At 35.5% G+C, this 13,158-nt stretch overlaps 1 protein-coding gene, 1 long non-coding RNA gene and 1 pseudogene across 2 annotated transcripts in view; 1 reads left to right on the forward strand and 2 right to left on the reverse strand.

Moving 5' to 3' along the window:
• LOC134657985 (angiotensin-converting enzyme-like) overlaps nt 1-13,158 on the forward strand; it is a 143,384-nt gene that overhangs the window by 50,926 nt on the left and 79,300 nt on the right. The gene's annotated exons all lie outside the window — the stretch shown is intronic.
• Nucleotides 3,162-4,597, reverse strand: LOC134655355 (uncharacterized; annotated as a pseudogene).
• On the reverse strand, nt 7,438-12,089 carry LOC134658793 (uncharacterized). Its single transcript, XR_010097736.1, has 3 exons — nt 12,051-12,089; nt 9,312-9,424; nt 7,438-7,677 (listed from the first exon to the last, which is right to left on the reverse strand). It is a non-coding gene; the product is annotated as an uncharacterized LOC134658793 (long non-coding RNA).

The raw sequence follows: 13,158 nt of genomic DNA on the forward strand, positions 1-13,158 counted from the left end.
AAAACAATCATTTTAATATTTAAATTTATATAAAATCTAAAGATATGATCTTCTTATATTTTATATACTCACTAATTTAAAAAACATTTGAAATTATGGACTGTTTTAGCCTGCAAGTATAGCTTTTGAACGTTACTAACACGTCGCTCAAACGTCAGAGGGGTTGCCTTACCTTAGTGCTTACCTTACATTACCTTACCGCCAATCGAAATTCGACATGACGTAAGCTTGTACTTAGATGTTTTATGATTAAGTGCGTTGTGACTCATTCATTGTTTTATTGAATTTCACAATAATAGGCAAAACTTACGCCTCTTAGACTGTATTTCTGTATTTACATTGGATACGGACATCGCTATTATACGTGTATTTTACTATACGTGCAATGAGCATAGCGCTGTTTCGTTCACACACCGGAGCGGCGTGCGGATCCGCATCAAGGGATTATTACATTTAACCTTTTTTTCAGTAATTTTCTGTTATCTTGCACTTATATTATATGCAAGTGACTGATAGAGAAGCAGATAACGAAATTTCGATTTTCGTGTTTCGCGGTAGCCTCTTCCTCCAGGTCTATGGCTCTTGTTTATGGTACCTAAAATGTTATCATTGTTTAAAGCCCCCTCCAGACTATGCGCGTGAATCGCGGCGCGACTTCGCGGAGCGAACATCGCGGCGTTGAATTATGACTCCACACTCGCGCACTTCACGGTGAATTCGCAGTTTGGTTCGCGCCAAGATGGCGGAAAAGCATCAGCTGATCGAGTTTAACTGTCATTTATCTACGGCATCATACTAGCTGTGGCTATTTTTCCATTTTGTTTTGTTGTAAAACCGTAAATTATAGACGCTTTATATAATATAATTAATATTTATCTTGCAACTGATGAACCAAAATAGTGAGTAATGTGGAGTCTTGTTAGTTCGCGCTTCGCGCCTCCTTTGACGCGGGCCGAAAAACCGACAAAAAACGGGGAACAATGCGCGAAGGCGTGAACAATCTGCGAAATCGACGCCACACTCGCGTTCGCGGCTTCGCGCCGCGATTCGCGCACGAGTGTGGAGGGCCCTTAAAGTGATAACGTGATGACAAATAAGTACTATAGCTGGTCAACCAAATCTTGTCAGTAAAAAAAGGCGCGAAATTCAAATTTTGTATGGGACGATATCCCTTCGCGCCTACATTTTTCAAATTTGCCGCGTTTTTCTACTGTCAAGATCTGGTTGACCAAGTATAATTAATTTTACAGGATTTGTGATTTAATGTCTCATTATTAGTGCCACGTCCACTTACCCACTATAAATAGGGAGGTGTGTTCGATCCGATATGTAACTAGTATATGTTTAGTTAGTGGTTCAAATTACCTCAAAGATGTCGCTGTTCCCGACGCATAACACTCTTGGTCAACCAGATCTCGACAGTAGAAAAAGGCGGCAAATTTGAAACTTTTGGGGGCTCAAATTTTGCATACTTGTTACCAATACAAAGCCACATCATCGAAAAAAATTACAAGCCAAAACTCGCTGGGGGCAGATTCACTTAGCTGTCTTAGCTTATCCTGCCATGGCCTTTTAACTATTTGCAGTATTGAAAAACTTTATAGACCATACGATTCAGAATTTATCTATTCATTAATAGTTTAAATTAGAATTATTAAAGAATAGATATTATTAATAATAGATAAATTAAAGAATTAAAAAGTCTACAGTATGGGTTTTCATTATTTAATACTGTAGACTTTTACCATTTGTCCCCTATGTTAGGGAGACTTGTTTACCCCTAATTGGGAGCCTTGATCCTTGGGGGATCAAGTGTCCCAGGTTCTTGGGACACAGTAAACAGATTTTTACCATGTCTCCCCATACTAGATTCTCATTGATTATATAACGTGGATCGCTATTAGCAATGCACCTACAATTTGGAAAATACACAACAAACATATTATATATATTGCATCTTCCATACTTTAAAGTTGTATTTCCGGTAATCAGATGTCTAAGCCGAAGGGATCAAGTCTTCCATATTTGGGGACACTTGGTAAAAAGATTTTATGCGGCATTGCCAATACTTCGAGGGTTGTATCTACATTCATTTATTTACTTTATCTACAGGAAATTAATATATGAAGATATCAAACACATTTTAATCCATAATCTTTTAATTTAAAAAAACAAAGTCATCGTATTTTCCATAAAACAACATAAAAATGGGAATCAATTTTTGTACCAAAAAAAAAGTTAAAAAATCAAAAATCAAGGTTATTACCATAAAATTTCTTGTAACAAGTAAGTTAAATTTTTTAAAGTTCTTATGAAGGAAGGCATTTGTAGCTTCAGATACCTACCTACAGCAATTTTAAATTAGTCTGTATTGTTTACTAAAATCACTTATAACTAAGTATATAAATTTACCGCGCACGTTTCGAGGACGGTGCTTGAGCTGCATAATCCTAAAATCCTTTCTAAGGACCGTCAGTTCTATAATATTAAAGGTCGGAAGGCCATTGAAATAGCATCTCATCCATAAAAACAAATATCGTCGGTTGAAAAACCAAATATCGTTATGAGTGTTGTTTGTCCCTAGTGTGTAAAGTTGATAAATAAGACCAAGTGCGGGTAGTTCGTAAAATGTTGATGTCAACTTTAGTAAGTCTTTTCAAACACCACGGGGATAATTCCGTTTTCCAAACGTCGGGGGTATAATTAAAAACTGAATTATACGCCATTAAATCCCGTTTTAATAAACAGTAATGAGTCAAAAACCTTGAAAGTTGAAATCAGTGTTTCTGTGGTCGTACTTTCGCGGGATGGTTTCCTAAAGAAAAGAAAATATTTATGGTAGCTCAATTAATCGTTTTGTAAGTATATTGATTACAATGTATACTTGATCCCTTTAGGGGTGACACGATCCCGGAATCTTATCTCCCTTGAAGAAAAAGACAATGTCTCCCCATACATAGTAAGATTATAAAACGTGCCGTACCTACTCGAAACTTGTGTTCGCGTATTTCAATGTAATCCAAGTTAATCATCACTTCAATTAAATTTAATTAATTAATAAAATAAAATTAATTACACACGTGAGATGTACATTAAAAAAAATTTGGATGAGTTGTGTAGTTCTTCAAGGATTACATTAAGAACCTGTAAATGAAAAACATGTTTATTCTAAAATGTGTATCTACGTAGGTATATATTACACCTGAAACGACTTCAACGACACGTGTAATACAACAGTAATCCCGACTCATATAGGACAATGTTGCATTTTATTTCTTGCAGAAAACTCCACTTCATACTTTGACCCAAGATTTCATTTTTCCCAGAGGAAATAAAGCTATAACCGCGACAGTCGTGAAATTTAAATATGTTTTTACGAAGGGGACAACAACGAAAACGTGGATCGTAAAAAGTTATTCAGAAAATACGTGCATATAAAAATACTGTATCATAAGAACAGTGTATGAGACGAGCCGTCCAAAAAAATTAAGAATTGTCTGCAGGTTTACAGTGAATACATTAGTAGTTAATTCCATTTTCCGTGTCTGGACAAGGTTAACCATTGTTTGAATTTGATTGTAATATCCATCGTCTGAAAAAAAAGACAACTACTGCACTGTTTCGACATAACAATTTGTAATAAGCATCTTGGCACCGCTTCAACTTAGATGATTCGGAGATATGAAATGTATTGAGTTGTTTTGCCACAATATCCTGACTTTATGCGCACAAATGTGATCATAATAGTAAATAACTGAGGATTTGTATCAGAGTATATTTAATTGGGTTACAATAGCATAATATATAAATATTCTGGCAAACACAACTTGTCAGTCAGTAAAAAAAAACCAGGAAAATTATACCTACCTACTCATCGCTTTCTTTTGGGTAACTACTAGCAAGCGTAAGATGAAGACAGTAGGTAAAGTATTATTATCTCTGTCAATGTTTGAAATGAGACAGTCCTGGGCCAAACTATAGGCACGAATACTATAGGGATACATCAGTAAAAATATTACTCATATCAAATAATCGTCATAAAATAATTATCTTACCAAGTTCGCCATAAACCAAAATATTCAGCAGCAGTAACAACGTCTTATTTTTTTGATGGGTTACCAGTTCACACATTTTGGACAGATATACAGGACGACTGTTGAAGCATGAGTAAATATATAGGTCACTCAAGGTTACGTTAAAGTTCTGTAAGAAGCAAATGACCTAATACATTTTTCTAATCACTTATGTACATAAATTTAAAGGTTAGAAATCATGTCGCGGGTAAGGCCCTGCCTCCGCCAAGACAATAGATACCTACCTTTAACGAAGGCGATAAAAATCTACAAATTAGTAGCATAGTGCAGATTAAACCAGACTGGAACATGAAAAACACCTGTAAAACAATGTGTTGTATAGTTTCACTCCTGCTCAGCATTAATATTTATTATACCTACCCCAAGTTTAACCAACTCACCTGTCCGGCATAAATTTTATTAAACAGATATACGCAGTCGGCAGTTTTATCATACATTTGCATAAGCTCAAACCAGCTGTAGTGGCTGTGGAGTTTCTGCTCAAGGCTTCGTGAGTCAGCAAATATTTTCTGAAACAGTTGAGACATAGTTTTGATACTTATGTGATTTCTACTATAAATGGTAGTTTGAGTTTGCGAAGTTATTGATACTTAAGGGGCCCACTGATTAACAGTCCGCCGCGCGATATCGGCCTGTCAGCTAGAACAAAAAGTTGACAGTTCCGAACAACTGACAGGCCGATATCGTCCGGCGGACTGGTAATCAGTGGGCCCCTTTAGGTATTGATTTTCACTTAGAATGTATAGCTTACTGTCATCCTACTGTCCTGTACTTTGTCCTAGGTTTGTATATACGTGCAAATATATTGTAAGAGATAAATTTCCTGGTAAATAGGAGTTTCGTAGATAACGCAATATTTAGTACTTACTGTGATTAATCCATCCATGTAAGTCTTTTTGTAAGTAGAAAATTTGTTCTGTGGTATATAATTATAGATTTTCTTCATTAACAAGTCATTGAAAAGTAGCTGTCTTGAATATATGTTTTTCAGAAAAAACATAATTAGTGCTCCTTGTAATATTAAGGAATATATCAGGATTTCTGCACCCATATTCTCTATATGAAATGGTCGAAACAGAAAAGAGCACGAAGTTTCTGTTAGGGTGAATACGATAAAACAGAATATTACAATTCTTCTTTTAATGAAAAGAGTTTTCGATGTCATGAAATGCTGGTCGAAATCGTCTAACTTTTTTAATAGTTTGTAATATTGTTTACCATTACCAAATGAAGAAATAAAGATGAGGTATGTAACCTCCAAAATGACGAGAAGCCCGAAACTTTTCGTTAAAATATTTAAGGGAATATCTGATTTGGTATATTTCCAGCTCATTGGGGTAACAAAAGCATGAAGCAAATATATAACGACTATAACACACAAACTGTACATTTTATTGTGTAATTTCAAGTTGTGAATATCATTGTTCTTATATCTAACAATTTGATTTCCGAAAATGGAACTGAAATAGGCAAGTGGTTTAACAGAATTGATGAAAGAGTACATCCCGTATCCGTTTTCATACTTAACAGTGTTATCGAGAATCACTGAGAAAGCTGTATCAGATATAATATTTAACGTATTTTCAGTGCTTGGGTGCTTTTTAGGGTAGAGTTCTCGTGAGTACAACATGGTGTTAACTCGTCAGTGTTACCTGCGTAACTAACAGAGCACGGTAGGTAGTTAATTTTTAAAAGTCACGGTACAATCAGATTAACGCTCAACATGTAAACGCAATATCAATCACTGTTTATTTATTTACACCGTGGAAAAGAAATATGGGTAATAATGAGAGGTAACTAGTTATTTTACCGAAAATTGTCACAGCTAATGTCAGTTACTCAATTAAACCCATGGTTAGGGCAGAGCACGAATTTTCTTGAAAAAACCGGCCAAGTGCGAGTCGGACTCGCGCACGGAGGGTTCTGCACCATCAACAAAAAATAGAGCAAAACACGCAAAAAAACCAGCAAAAAAACGGTCACCCATCCAAGTACTGACCCCGCCCGACGTTGCTTAACTTCGGTCAAAAATCACGTTTGTTGTATGGGAGCCCCACTTAAATCTTTATTTTATTCTGTTTTTAGTATTTGTTGTTATAGCGGCAACAAAAATACATCATCTGTGAAAATTTCAACTGTCTAGCTATCACGGTTCGTGAGATACAGCCTGGTGACAGACGGACGGACGGACGGACAGCGGAGTCTTAGTAATAGGGTCCCGTTTTTACCCTTTGGGTACGGAACCCTAAAAAGAAATAAGTGACATCGATTTTCATGTACCAAAGTTGTATAGATTACAGAAAAGTATTTTTGAAGTGGGAAAATAATAAGGGATGGAGATCTGGCCCCGGAAAATACATAGTTAACGAATTCTAGAGCAACACGTTTCGTACGTGTCTAGTTAGTTTGCTATAAGTACATATATAACTATATACTTATCACTGGATCCTGGCGGCTGGCCGCTGTTCATCTTGACTCCAAAGTGACTATGCCTATGATTTAAAAAAAAGGTTTTACGCATAACGTTATAGTTATCGTAGGTAACGTAGTAGTGTAATTTAACGTAGGGATTTTAAATCTGTATTTAACTAGAGAATGTAATCAATGTTCAGTTCGGCTTCGTGTACCCAGTAATAAAGTCCATCTTGCCTAAATATTCTACATGGAAAGCAAAGTTTCATGCTTTCTTCCGGTTGGAACTGTACTAGATAATAAAGGAAAGAATATATAATTTACCAGTAAATATTTATTTAACAAATCATACAAAAATAACTTAGACAAAAGAAGGTAGGTAAAACATTCGTTGGTTGACGATGGAAAAGAAAAATGCCTGGGAGGCTTATTAAAATTAAAATTTTGACATCAAAATGATGCCATTTTGTTCTCATTCGCCCGTGCGTCTCGCTCGCGCAAATACCTACATGTACCTACGGACATTACGTACTTACCTATTTAGGCGCAAAATCATAGTCTACGTTAAAATTAGCGTCTTTAGAAAATTGTATTGAAAGATGTTCAAAAGATGGCAGCGAATACAAAAATAATATTCTGTACTTATAAAGCCCCCCTCTAATTTGCAATGAAACATAATATTTTATTTGTTTTATTTTTTATAACGGTAATAAAATATTGGGTTTCATGAAATACATCATCCCGCTAATAGAAGCTTAGAAGGACAGACGGAAAGACGAGGAGTTAGTACTCTGCGTAATTTTTCCCTCTGCTTATTATAATTTATTTTCCCAGGCTATATACATAGGATAAGAATACAAAAATATAGAAGCAACTGTGCACTTATATACATGTAGCTATAACTTAGACTTGCTGGGTTATAATTGTTATAAAATTACATGTATAGTCACAGAAGTTTAAATCAGTAAGAAGAGTCAATTGGTTAGCTTTAATGCCATAAAAAGTTGCCACTGACTCTCTAAGCTACATAGAGAGAAGATGACGGTTAGTAGGCACTTAAAAAAAAATATTATTAAAATTAAACACTATGTGAATGATGCTCCGATGGATGAATATTTGTATTCGCCAGCGCTTTTGAGGAGTTCGTTTGTGGATGTAGCAGAACGGTTAGCTGTAAAAGAAAACAAAGCTTGTAAGTTAAAATTGATCAAACGTCAAAACTTTTCATCTCAGTTAGCATTTTTAAAGTAAATAGGTAATAAAAATCAACAAATATTGCTTCTCGCCTATTTCCCAGCAAATCATTTGTGAGGTGTCACAGAGGGCTACAGTTTTTACCATAATACTATAGAAAGTATAAGGTTATTGTCATATTATCCCGTTATGAGTGGAGCAAAACAGATTTACTGCCGGGTCCCGCCTCGTGGGCGCTCGCAACTTTGAGTAGGTATTAAATAAACTAGTGGGCGCTTGGTGTACACTAAGTACTGGGTTGATCGATAATAAGTGGCCTCGCCAACCCGCGTAGCGGGCGCCAGTATTATGTTTTTTGGAGAACTGTTTAATGTTTTGTCTGGCAGTGAATGTGTTAAAAATAAGGGTTCACAAGAATACTCGTATTTATCCTACCGTATACTAAGGTATCTTGGTGCCTTCTACATACTAACGTCGGCTAAATATAATATTTAAATATTAAATGTAACTTAAAGTACCTATATATAATTTTGAAATCACAATAAATAGAGCTGCACATAAAGACTACGCCTTCATCGCCTAACTTCGCTTATTCATAAATTTTTAATTAGTTAAGCCGTTAAATTGGTGACTAAATAGGTAATTACTGGACATTCTAGGCTAGGTTTCTAGCACCGAAAGCGCAACATGCGAATTTATAACTCCTACGTACTCGTACAATCATTATAAGTTAACTGCAACTACAGACAATTTCTGAAACCGTGTAACCTGATACTCGCTTCGATTTACAATTTCCTCAGTTATGGTAAAGTAAAACAAGCTTTTAGCTATTGTAGGTACCTAGTGCCAAAGACTACATAATTCTCTTTGCTAGTGCGAAGGGTTTGATTGATTGAAGTGGTTAGTGTCAATGTTGGTCAGTAATGTATCATTAGAATAGTGAGTCTAGATGCTATTCATAATAATATCCTATTTTAACCTATAGGTTTATTTGTGTGTTAAGTAAACTTGATGTTTTAAAATCTGAAATACTTAAACAATTTTTTATATTTTAGAATCAGAAAATTTATACTACGTCAGACAAGATGGCGCTTCATATACCTATTACCCCCTTATTCATAAACGTTTACTAAAGTTGACAAGCCGATAATAATCGTTTGTCCCTTTCCGACGTATTGGTATGATGGAAAGGGACAAACGATTATTATCGGCTTGTCAACTTTAGTAAACGTTTATGAATAAGGGGGTTACTTACGATTATAACCTAGGATTTTGAAAGTGGCTTTTTATCAGTTTTACTATTTCTCGATTTTTTTTACAAACCACAAGTTCACAGTTGCAGGCGAACTGCTAGTTTAATTATATCTCTGTCAATTGAATCCGTTTTGTGTCTCTTCCTTTTCTTACATTAGGTAATCTACCCCTTATATATATGACGTGAAATGTTACAATACGATTGATGTAATAAGGTCGTGTATGAAAATAAAAATTGCATCGTCTCGAGCAGGATCGAATATGCAACCTCATGCAACCTGCCTCCACTTCGATGCAATTGCTCTAGCCAACTGAGTTCATTGAGTATTCCACTTTTGTTGGTAATTTTCCACTTACAGTCATTCTGGAAGATTACGCCAACCAACCATAGGATGAGTAGTATAATTAGGACTGTAGTCAGGATGGATACAATCAAGCTGATGATCTTGCACAGCAGGTTACACACACAACTGAAAAAAAAAACAGTTATTTTTTAAAAAATACACAATAATTTATTATTACTAATCTCTAACACATAACAATACAATTAATGTACCTACCTATATGTATTTAAACCTGTTAAAGGACAAAACATACATAAATATTTATTTATGTATGTTTTGTAATAACAAAAAACAAACAAAAACTGAAAAAAAAAACAGTTATTTTTTAAAAAATACACAATAATTTATTATTACTAATCTCTAACACATAACAATACAATTAATGTACCTACCTATATGTATTTAAACCTGTTAAAGGACAAAACATACATAAATATTTATTTATGTATGTTGATAGGTATCAGAAATAGTCCCACGGGTTTAGGACCCGAATTCCCTCAACAGTTTTTCGATATTTTACATATTTATGTAAAATATCGAAAAACTGTTGAGGGAATTCGGGTCCTAAACCCGTGGGACTATTTCTGATACCTATCAAAAATAGTCCCACGGGTTTAGGACCCGAATTCCCTACCCGAATCCCCCGAACCCGAATCCAACCTACCTAGGTTGAAACGAAATGCTTTGAATTTTACAATCGCAGTAGTTGCAACTTGCAACAAATGGTTTGTTTTACGTATATCGGTATAAGTTGTACCAACCTAATATGTTTGACCGTGGTAATAATTAATAGGTAGGTACAATACAAATATTCTGTATCGTAAGAAAAAATGAGTTTAAATTTTAGGGTTCCCTACCCAAAGGGTAAAAATCGGGACCCTATTACTAAGACTTCGCTGTCCGTCCGTCCGTCCGTCCGTCTATCACCAGGCTGTATCTCATGAACCTAGCTATCGCGGTTCATGAGATACAGCCTGTACAGTTGAAATTTTCACAAATGATGTATCTCTGTTGCCGCTATAACAACAAATACTAAAAATAAAATAAAATAAATATTTAAGGGGGGCTCCCATACAACAAACACGATTTTTTTGCTCTATTTTTTGTTCATGGTGCGGAACCCTCCGTGCGCGAGTCCCACTCGCACTTGGCCGGTTATTTTAAAATAACTCCTTACAGGCCAATTCGAGTTTTAGTTAATAGATCTCATTCCGATATAATACTGATCAGGCAGTGTCAGAAGTGACATTTCTTCAACCAAAAACGTCAGTTGACACTGATGGATCAGTATCATATCGGAATAAGATCTAATAACGAAAACTCGAATTGGTCTGTGAGACTAAAAGTTTCTTCTTATAGTTCTAGTTAGTAGCATATACAGTACTCATAATACAAAATTTAGACCGGTAACGTTAGTCATAGGAAATGATAATATATTGCTATCTCATGGCATCGTATCTTATCGAAACCAAAATATATGTTTCACCTTTATTGTTTAATATTAATAGGTAGGTTACCTACCTAGAGTCCAAAATAAATTCGCATACTTAGTACCTACTTACGCTTAGATGTGAAATAATGGAAATCGTATTTGGAATTTCATTTATGCTAGTTTATTTAGGTAGATCGTGTTTATACAAAACGGTATTTTGCTATCTCCCATATTATTAGAGTTTTTCAATGGTAATCTGCTTATCTACTTATTCAATTTTTTTATCTAAATACCTGTTTAGTAAATAATTATGCCATTGCTAGACTAATTTGCCCATGGCTACAATCTTTAAGTAGGTACTTATGTATAGATCAGACTTTTAAGTAAGTATATGGTATAACTTTGACTTTGAACTTTTCCTGAAAGGCTAGGGCAAAAAGCATTTTCAAAAACATAGGATTCACGTTTCATTACTGATACAGGATTTAACATAACCCGTACAGTTATTTTAGCCATGCTTTATAGGAAACGGTTGAAGAGATAGTTCAGTACCTATTTACTTACCTACATAATGTTGTTGGGCATGGTAAATATTGGTACCCCAAAACTGCCGGGAGCCAGCGGCGCAGGTATATTGAGGTAAATTTTGCATAGTAATACTTACAATGAAAATTTTATCCATACAAAATAATTCGGCCCGCTAATACGCAATTGTACCTACGCGTGTGTGTGTGTAAGGGCTCGTTGATGGTCCAGTACCTACCTACATTCTATCTTTAGTTTTGAAAGTCATTCACATCACAGCAAATGTCATGTGTTGGACATTAGCATGTCGAGCACTAGGACGTTTACCTTGCTTTAATACTTAAGGGCCCGATTCCGATTTTGAACTAGATATCTATTAGATATCTATTAGACATCACCAAGATATGTCAGTGTCAAATAAGTGTCAAAAGTGACGTGTTTGTTTGAAGAAACGTCACTATTGACACTTGTTTGACACTGACATATCCAATCCATATCGTTTCAATATCTAGTATTTGACGTATCTTAAAGTTCGAATATGGCTGTTATAATATATAGTTATACATATTAGATGTAGGTAAGCAAACACTGTAAGTAATTATGAAAATAACCATGTGCGCTTTTAGTTATTGAAATTGGTGATAATTTAATTATAATCATTCTATTAACCCCTCTGTTAGCCGTTACACATTTTTACTAACTATGCTGATACTATTGATGTTACATAGAATGGAATTGGTATAAACAAATATTTATACTAAACGGACAATCACTAATATGGAATCGTGCTCTTACCACATCTTGATGTAGGTACTTTAAATATATTATGTATTTTAAACGTAAACACTGTAGTCTCCACTAACTGTTTATCAATACTGATACTGCCTGACGTGCTTATGCTTAAAAATGCTAGCTCAATACTGATCAGTTGTTATCTTTCCTTATCTCCGATAGTATTAAAGGGAAACTAGTGATACGAAAATTCTGCGATTAGGCACAAATCTTACTATCGCGTATCAATTGAGTCAAGTCAAACAAACTGTGTATAAGACTTTAAACTTACTGTAGTTATTGTGAATAGCCGACTGTGGCGAGTAGAAAGATCGAATGATTTTTTTGAACATAATCGGTTGAGCCATTTTGATTTTCGCAAAAAATCCGTGAATAGATAAGTTAGTAGTAAGTTAGTAATCAGCGCCGCGTAAAGACGCTCTCTTTTGTTTGTACGGTATTTGTAGTTGCTTTTTTTGTATACCTACGGGTACCTGGGTGTCGTGTGCTAGTAGGTAATGATTATTCGTGGTGCGAATTGCACTTGGCAACTTCTGTCGCTAGCCGTACTGTTCAGTTACTTATGTCCAATTGTCCACGACGACTATGGACTGTATGCAAGCGTAAAAATTAACAATAACGCGCTGGCCACGACATTGCGCGACCGGCTTTCGCCTTAGCGACAACCATAGGTGGGAACGAAAGGTCTGTTCGCTGTGTCTCGCTTCAACCTATGGTTGCCGCGCCTTAGCCAAAGTCAGTCGCGCAATGTCGTGGCCGGCGCATAAAAGCGTCCTAGAGAAATTTTGCCAGGGAGAGTGATGGTAGGCAAACCAGAATATTATCAAGCCTTTTTTATTTTTACTAAAAAAACCTTCTTAATAAATGGATGGCTGGTAAGTCCCTCGAGAATACGGCCTGTTGCTTGTACTTTTAATTTAACGTTGCGATAGTTTTCAGCAGCGGCCATGGCACGAGCACCAATAACAAGCTAAAGTGCAAGTAAATAATTGCGCAATCGCAGCTGGAACAATCTCAAGCCGTAGTGGGTCTTCTTGCGAGTATATACTTTCGGCATATCTGCAGGCACGATACGTAGGTATATCAGACCAAAGTTCAAATATACTTTGAC

The sequence above is a fragment of the Cydia amplana genome, chromosome 2 (assembly GCF_948474715.1).
Source record: "Cydia amplana chromosome 2, ilCydAmpl1.1, whole genome shotgun sequence".
In the NCBI taxonomy this organism is placed as follows: domain Eukaryota; kingdom Metazoa; phylum Arthropoda; class Insecta; order Lepidoptera; family Tortricidae; genus Cydia; species Cydia amplana.